The following is an 8,200-nucleotide window of genomic DNA, read 5'->3' on the forward strand; positions in this document are numbered from 1 at the left end:
AGCTTCTACACAGAGATGGTCCCCTGTCGAACAAGACCAAAAATAGAAATCAAGAAATAGTATATCTCTGTGGAGCGCACTTAATGACTGAAATAAATATATTTATGTATAATACAATTTAATATGGTTATATTGGTTTCTGACAAAGAGAGGATGACATCACACAAACACCCTTTAAACTTTAAAACATCTGTTGCTTTTTATTGCTAAAATAATTAAATTTCAATACTGATAAAAAATGATGTACACTTTTACAATGTGTTATTGTTCATTACAGCCAAAAAATTGAATAACAACTTTTCCAAACAATAAAAGATTTTTTCACTCAACGCGTTTCGTCGTATGTCGACTTCTTCAGGAGTGTTTTATTTAGGGTGTGATCAAAAGTAAGTAAAAAGTAAAAAACAAGTATAAATAAAAATATGAAACAAAGAGGAATACTAATATATATATATATATATATATATATATATATATATATATATATGAGGAAGAATATGCACAAAAAATATATCTATGTCCAATTTAGCTAACATTGTAATGATTTGATTTATTGGTCTAATAAGACAATTGTTTAACTGGTTATCAAATAAAAAATTGAAAAAAAAATCAATTCACAATATCAATGTCAAAATTAGCTGGCATTGTACGGACTTAATTTATTAAAGCAATTATCCCTCTAGATACCAACATTAATAAAAATGTAAAATTGAATTCATAACAATTAATTTGCTGATGGCTGTTTTGATGAATGACTCCACATTAAATATATATGGTATTACTTACTTATGAAAAGGTAATTAATTAGTTTGAAACAGCTGTATTTTCACAAAATTATAATCCATATTTTACCTATTTGAAAATAGAAAAAACTGAAATTATAATAATTACAATAGAAATATTATTATTTTCTTTTAATAATTTGAACCATAATACTTACTAAGAATTATTATGTATAATTAACTTCCATAGTTTTGTAGTATTTAGTGAATCTTCCTATTTGCGACCATCCTACAATAAGATATACATGTTGAGTATCCCATATCCAAATATTCCGAAATACGGAATATTCCGAAATACGGACTTTTTTGAGTGAGAGTGAGATAGTGAAACCTTTGTTTTTTGATGGCTCAATGTACACAAACTTTGTTTAATACACAAAGTTATTCAAAATATTGTATTAAATGACATTCAGGCTGTGTGTATAAGGTGTATATGAAACATAAATGAATTGTGTGAATGTAGACACACTTTGTTTAATGCACAAATTTCTAAAAAATATTGGCTAAAATTGACTTCATGCTATGTGTATAAAGTGTATATGAAACATAAATGCATTCTGTGCTCAGACTTAGGTCCCATCAGCATGATATCTCATTATGGTATGCAATTATTCCAAAATACGGAAAAATCCGATATCCAAAATACCTCTGGTCCCAAGCATTTTGGATAAGGGATACTCAACCTGTATATATAATGATGTACATATATAAGTAGAATTATTTATTTCCTCCCAAATCGGATAAAGATACTCACTGATGGTTAATATTAATCTTCCAAAGGCTTGTAATTAATTTGTCCAAATTTTTATTTAATTTACCTAATAAAAAAAAAACCATAAAAATAATATAAACATCCCAGTTTTTAGTTTAAAACAATAAATGATTAGTTGGATATTGTAATAGAACTTACCTACAATACTTTCATATGTCCAAAAAATATATATGAGGATCCGGCAATGGGATAAATAATATTAAGCTTCTTTTATTTCCCTAATAAAGAGTGATAAAAACACTCAATATTCTGGATAGAACGTCTTGTAACAAGATTTTAAAGAAATAGCCATTATAGCTTACCAGCAGCTCTCCTGGTGTGTCTTCATACACAGAGATCCAAAAGTGGAATGAGAGCAGAGTTCAAAAACCTCCCTATTTAAGCACCCTAGCTAATTACATCACTTCCTCATCCCACTAAATTGATTGTGTAATTGTGATAATTGAGAGCAGAGTTCAAAAAATCTCCCTATTTAAGCACCTTAGCTAATTCCAACATTTCCTCATCCCACTAAATTGATTGTGTAATTGATAAGATTAAATGACTGTTTATTATTTTATTTTAATCTCTATTAAAAAATGCTATATTTAAGTTCCCATCCTAATTAATATTATCTACAGAGGCCCAATGTTAATCAAGCATACCTATTTAATACTTGTTCACCAGAGCTATACTGACAGGATAATTGATAATAAAGAGGTTTAACAAGCGCTGTCTGTGTGCGCTGTAAGCCTCCTTACGGAGGGCGTGACGTCAACACACACGTTTGTTGCTAAGCAATGAGGCATAACAAGCGCTATCTATATGCGCTGCATGTTTCCATTGTTCCAGTAGAACAAGCCGACTGCTTAGAATTGGTGTCAAGGCAAAAGGCAGATTTCTCATATTCTGCTCCAACCCAGTAACATTTGGCCTGTACTTTACTGTATCTCAACTGTATCAAAATTAATTCATTTTGCAGGTCATGGGATCTGATAAGACCGTGTGCCTGCTAATGAAAATCACTTTATTTTTGGGATTGTAACCAGGTGATCATCAGATAAGTATGATTTTCATGATTTCCCCATAGTGCAGGGGTTTTTGCCTGGTAATCAGACTAATAACCAGACAATAATCTCTACTGGGGACACATAGTTTGAAAAAGGAGACTACCTCTCTTTCAAACAAGGGTGCCCCCATCTTCCTAGGTGCTGGGGATGGGTAGATAGAAGTCAGACGCTAGTTGCCTGTGACTTATATATTTTAATATGCCATGACCATGGGTTAAAGTGGGGGGGAATGAGTTGGAACTGAGTTCCACCACCTGTAATGGTAGGGGGAACTAGTTCCACGTCCTCCATTGCCCTGTACAGTAATTCCAACAGAAAAGCCAGCCCCATCACCTACATCAAATCGATGATGCAGGCGCGCTAGTGTTACTGATGAGCTGCAGCCACCTCCCCTTTCTTCAGGTCCTGGTGGCTCCATGGTCCTCCCCATCTACAGCCCACTCCTCCTGGTACTCACACCAGGAGGGGTGCTACTGAGTGGTCTAATTTGAATTGTGGGTACTATTGTGTTAACACGCTGCTTCAATGTTCCTTTAAAATGTATAGGAAGCAGGGCACTAAATTATAGTTTGCAGCGGGGTGTTGAGAACACTAGAACCGGACCTGGCTCCGCTAAATGTTAAGGGGGGTGGGGGAGTGGCGGGGTGATGAGTTCCACCACCTCTCCTGGAACACTTTAAGCCCTGGCCATGACCAATATGTTTTGACCTTGCAAATCTAAATAAGTCCCACTTCAGTGTTGCAGAGATCACTGAGAAAATGGTGTTACTGTCATTTTCCCAGAGATTTGCACATGTGCAGAAGTCAATGGAAATATGGCATGGGCGCCATGTTCCCAGACAACTGCACACATGCAGTAGACTCTGGCCCAGTGAATAAGTGTACCACACTGCAAGGGATTAGAGGGCCCTCAGGCAGTGGCAAACGCAGGATTTTCGTGGGGGGAATTTCTGTATATAAATATATATATATATATATATATATATATTCATTCTAAACAGTGTGCGGCACTAAGGTTTGCAGAAGTAAATCACCAACCACGGACTATCAACGTTTCAATTTTACTACAAAAATTGTCATCAGGATAAACAAAATGGTTAAAAACTCACCTTATATCCCAGACACCAATGTGAAGTGAAGTGTGCATCGCTCGTCCGGCGGGGACCCGCTCGGCCGTTGCGGCGCTGGATGATGACGTCATCGCGTATTGCGCGATGCACGTCAGTGAACCCGTCACCATGGAAACCCGTTGTGTAGTTCCTGGGAAGGACAGAACAGCATAGATACACAGTTGCTGTGTGGAAATACACACACAAAGCTGAGACAAAAAGTGTATAATTGTCATGGAGGATACATGACTGTATGGATGATGAGAAATTAAATGAATGTTGATGTGTCCATCTGTGATATGAGTGCAAATATGTTGACACGGATAAAGCCATAGAGCTCACCGCTGATGAACATACTGGGTGGTGAATGTCTGAAAACACTGGGGCAAAGCCCAGATCATAAAATGTGCTGCTCATTGATTCATGTAGCTGGAAGGGTTATAATGTTGCTGCACCTGCGGATCTGATTGAAAGATCTGTTGCTGTAGCAAGTGAGCTTACATGTTGCTAAGGTAATTAAATGAAAGTTAGATGTATGCACAGATAACATGAGCTGAAGTAAAGGAGAGGGGGAGCTATAGGAGAGTAGGAACAGAACGACAAGAAGAGAATAAGGGTAACAGTGGATGTTTGAGACCATAATTAAAAGAAACAAGACAATGGTAGTGCTTCATTAAGTCCCTTCGGTGTAATTACATCCAGTTTAAATATCCACCGTGATTCACATTGTAACAGAGCTTTGTGTCTGTCTCCACCTCTAATGTTCGCAGGTATGTGGTCAATCATACGGTATCGTAAACTCGCCAAGGAGTGCTTAAAAGTCATAAAATGGCGTGCAACTGGCTGATCACTCTTCCCTTTAGTCAAGGCCAGTCTGATGGCCGATCTGTGGACAGTCATTCTTTCTTTAAACGTCCTCTTCGTCTTGCCAATGTAAGTCAAACCACACGGGCAAATTATTTGATAGACCACAAAGGAGGATTCACAGGTTAGATGGTATTTGATGGGTATTTTATAGCCCAAATGTGGATGATGAAAGGTGTCTCCAGCAATGAGGTATTGGCACGTTGTACACGTGTATCTAAAACAGCCCCTTTTACAGGTTGAAAAGATAGTTGGTCTGTCAATGGTGGTTCTCGTGGAGATATCTGTTTTGACCAGTATGTCTCTAAGGTTTCTAGACCGACGGTAACATGGCATAATGTTCGTATCCTGTAGATTCAATTTGTTGTCAGTTTTGATAAGGTGCCACTGGTCATACTCCTACAAACGTCATAACGAAAGGTGTGCGCACAAAATGGGGTGTGGCTTTGTGAAAACTAGACCAAAACTAGACCATGCCCCCATTTTTGCGCATGCGCCTTCGGCGCGCGCATGATACTGGCTCTTGCCCTTGACTACAGATCTTTTCTGGCTCTTTGCACCTGACTGGTTGGCCACCCCTGTCCTAGTACTGTATATACAGAGAGCTGGCTGTGGCTACAGCTAGGGGGAGCTCCAGAACGCAGCTCCTGCCAGGCCCTTCCAGATGAGCTGGCCGAGTGATGCTCTCTGTTCTTCCGTTGGGCTGGTAGCAGCAGGTAGGCACTGGCAGCACTTGCCTCAAGCTGCACTGTGGGGGTGTGTGTAGTTGGAAAGGGTAGGGGTGCTGGGGGGTCTTTAATGAATGTTGGCAGCACTGTGTTTTATGTGTGCATGTTTAAGCGAGGTGTGTGTGTGTGTGTGTGTGTGTGTGTGTGTGTGTGTGTGTGTGTAAGTGAAGGAAGCATGTGTTTGTTTTTGTGTGTGTGTGTGTTTTTAAGTGAAAGAGGCATGTGTACGTGTAAGGGAGACGCGTGTGTGTATGTGTATGTGTGAGAGAGGCATATGTGTGTGTGTGTGTTTGTGTGTGTGTGTGTGTGTGTGTAAGTGAAAGAGGCATGTTTGTGTGTTTAAGTGAAGAAAGCGTGTGTGTGTGTGTGTGTGTGTGAGTTTAAATGAAGGAGGCATGTGTGTGTGTGTGTGTGTGTGTGTGTGTGTGTGTGTGTGTAAGTGAAGGAAACATGTGTTTGTTTTTGTTTGTGTGAGTGTGTGTTTTTAAGTGAAAGAGGCGTGTGCGCGTGTAAGGGAGACGTGTGTGTGTGTATGTGTGAGAGAGGCATGTGTGTGTGTATGTGTGTGTGTATAAGTGAAAGAGGCATGTTTGTGTGTTTAAGTGAAGGAAGTGTGTGTGTGTGTGTGTGTGTGTGAGTTTAAATGAAGAAGGCGTGTGTGTGTGTGTGTGTGTGAGTTTAAGTGAAGGAAGCATGTGTAAGTGAGAAGCGTTTGTGTAAGTGAGAGGCGTGTGTGTGAGAGGTGTGTGTGTAAATGAGAGGCGTGTGTGTAAGTGAGGATTGTGTGTGTTTAAGCGAAGGAGGCATGTGTGTGTTTAAGCTAAGGCGTGTGTAAGTAAGAGGTGTGAGTGTAAGTGAGAGGTGTGTGTGTTTAAGTGAAAGAGGCGTTTGTGTGTTGTTTATATATATACTGTTTATCGGCACACCACTGCGCCAAAGCATCTACATTGTGACACACTGTTGGGTGAGGGAGTACTGTAGGTGTGCTATAAAGGTACAGTGGCAAACGCAGGATTTGCATGGGGGGGGTTTCCAGAACTGGGCGGAGCCAATCACGGGGGTGGGGACTGAGGTGACCCAGTATATGCTGGGTCCGTAAAACTAGTGTGTCTGTGTGTGTGTGTGTGTGTGTGTATATATATATATATATATATCTACACATATATATGCTTGTGCCATTATGCCACAGTTTACACTGCACCACTGGCTGTTGGAGTGATGCAGGTCGTTGATTAAGTGTATGCATTAAAATCATTTATACTAAAGTCCTGGAGTGCCATGTCCTGTCTTGGACATTTGTTTGTTCTGACTCTTCTACATATATATATATATATATATATATATATATATATATATACATATATCTACACACACATATATATATATATATATATATACATACACACACACATACATATACACGGGTGGTCTTCAGTATGCCGGCGGTCGGGCTCCCGGCGACCAGCATACCGGCGCCGGGAGCCTGACCGCCGGCATACCGACACTTATTCTCCCTCGTGGGGGTCCACGACCCCCCTGGAGGGAGAATAGAATAGTGTGGCGAGCGCAGCGAGCCCGCAAGGGGCTCATTTGCGCTCGCCACACTGTTGGTAAGCCGGCGGCCGGCCTCCCGGTGCCGGTATGCTGGTCGCCGGGAGGCCGGCCGCCGGGAGATCGTAGTGAACCCATATACACATATACATAGCATATTAAACATGCATACATATATATATATATATATATACACCCACACACACATACAGTACACATATATATACACATGTATATATATATATCATATGTGTGTGTGTGTGTGTTTATATGTATGTATGTATGTATATACATGTGTATATATGTAGGCACATGGATATATATGTACTATAATTAAAATAAAGTAAACTTTTATTGCACTTGCAAGTGCCACCAGGAAGACAGCAGGCTGCAGAGGACGCTAGACAGTCATTAATAATACTCATGCAGCTAAAAAAAAAAAAAAAAAATTTTTTTTTTTTTTTTTAGTGGAGGGGTGTTTCTGGGTACTCGGAAACCCCCCCTGGGTGCGCCACTGAGGTATGCTGGTGTCTATTTTATTGTGATGACTGACTTGGAGTGCCGTCCACTTTGTATGTGTATCTATATTACTATTTGGAAAGGCACCTGAGCACGCTACTACTGTTCAACATGAGTGCCGGATAGCTACATATGAAGGGTGTGTATGTATACAGTATGTAGGGGGGGGCACCAACATTTATCATGCCTCCGGGCGACTGGGGCGAACTTACGCCACTGCCTTGCATTGAGTATTACATGATAGCTAGTGTGCACTTTGTATTGCTCCTGCACACCAGAGTGATGAGCCAAAATAAACACCAGAGACATTCTATTGTAGGAGAGGAGCAGCTAAGCAATGAGGAGATGTCAACCCTTCAGTTTAGTGTAATCTAGGCTTCACACAGCTCAGGTGATGGACATTACACCTCAGCTTACAAGAAGTGCATTTTTGAGGTGAAAGATCCAAGCATACATGAAATGCATTTCAAGTGCTATAAAGAAGGTTTCCTAGAGCAAGGTGGTCATTCCGAGTTGATCGCTCGCTAGCAGTTTTTAGCAGTCGTGCAAACGCTTTGCCACCGCCCTCTGGGAGTGTATTTTAGCTTAGTAGAAGTGTGAACGAAAGGATCGCAGAGCGGCTACAAAAAAAAATTGTGCAGTTTTAGACTAGCTCCAGACCTACTCAGCGCTTGCGATCACTGTAGACTGTTCAGTTTCTGTTTTGACATCACAAACACGCCCTGCGTTCTCCCAGCCACGCCTGCGTTTTTCCTGGCACGCATGTAATTGATTTGTGCACCAGACACTGGAAAAAGTTTCCTCAATTGGTACTTGCTTATTTCCA

The 8,200-nt window shown here is 40.2% G+C and overlaps 1 long non-coding RNA gene across 3 annotated transcripts; it reads right to left on the reverse strand.

Annotated features, from left to right (window-relative positions):
• Positions 1-690: 690 nt before the first annotated feature.
• LOC134911424 (uncharacterized) lies at positions 691-1,893 on the reverse strand. 3 transcript variants are annotated; one of them, XR_010176556.1, is made up of 4 exons: positions 1,857-1,893; positions 1,693-1,772; positions 1,537-1,600; positions 691-852 (listed from the first exon to the last, which is right to left on the reverse strand). It is a non-coding gene; the product is annotated as an uncharacterized LOC134911424 (long non-coding RNA). The 3 variants fall into 3 exon arrangements; XR_010176557.1 differs by lacking the exon at positions 691-852 and adding an exon at positions 964-1,011; XR_010176558.1 differs by lacking the exon at positions 1,537-1,600.
• Between the last annotated feature and the right edge of the window lie 6,307 nt (positions 1,894-8,200).

The sequence above is a fragment of the Pseudophryne corroboree genome, chromosome 4 (assembly GCF_028390025.1).
Source record: "Pseudophryne corroboree isolate aPseCor3 chromosome 4, aPseCor3.hap2, whole genome shotgun sequence".
Lineage (NCBI taxonomy): Eukaryota > Metazoa > Chordata > Amphibia > Anura > Myobatrachidae > Pseudophryne > Pseudophryne corroboree.